This window comes from Chinchilla lanigera, unplaced genomic scaffold, assembly GCF_000276665.1.
Source record: "Chinchilla lanigera isolate Chin_1 unplaced genomic scaffold, ChiLan1.0 scaffold00183, whole genome shotgun sequence".
NCBI lineage: Eukaryota > Metazoa > Chordata > Mammalia > Rodentia > Chinchillidae > Chinchilla > Chinchilla lanigera.
The window spans coordinates 676,401-677,129 of NW_004955584.1; positions in this window are offsets into that span (position 1 = coordinate 676,401).

Genomic DNA, 729 nt, shown 5'->3' on the forward strand with positions numbered 1-729 from the left:
AAAGAAAACACAAAAATTCCATAAACAGTTGGAAATTAAATAACATCCTCCTGAACAACCAATGGGTCACAGATGAAATCAAAGTAGAAATTAAACATTATCTACAATCAAATGAAAATATAGGACAACTTACAGGAACCTGTGGGACGCAATGAAAGCAGTCCTCAGAGGGAAATTTATACTGGTGAATGCCCACCTCAAGAAAACATAATGAGCACAAATAAACAATTGTATGTTGCACCTCAAGCTCCTAGAAAAAGAAGAGCAAGTCAAACCCAAGCCCAAAGAAGACAGGAAATTATACCTCAGGGCAGAAATTAACACAACGAAGACTAAAAAAAAAATACAAAGAATTAATGAATCGAAGAGTTGGTTCTTTGAAAGAATAAATAAAATAGATAAACACTTAGTCAAACATATCCAAAAAGGAAAGAAAAAACTGAAATACATGCAATAAGGAATGAAAGGGGTGATATCACTACAGAGCCTGTAGAAATTCAGAAGATCATAAATACCTACTTTGAATATCTTTACTCTCATAGGATAGAAAACACACAGGAAATGGACAGATTTCTAGATACATATGAATTACCAAAGCTGAATGAAAAAGAGATAAAAATCCTGAATAACTCAATATCAGCCAGTGAAATTCAGCATGAAATAAAAAAACTTGCAAAAGAAGAACAGCCAAGGTCCTGATGGATTCACAGCTGAATTCCACAAGAAATT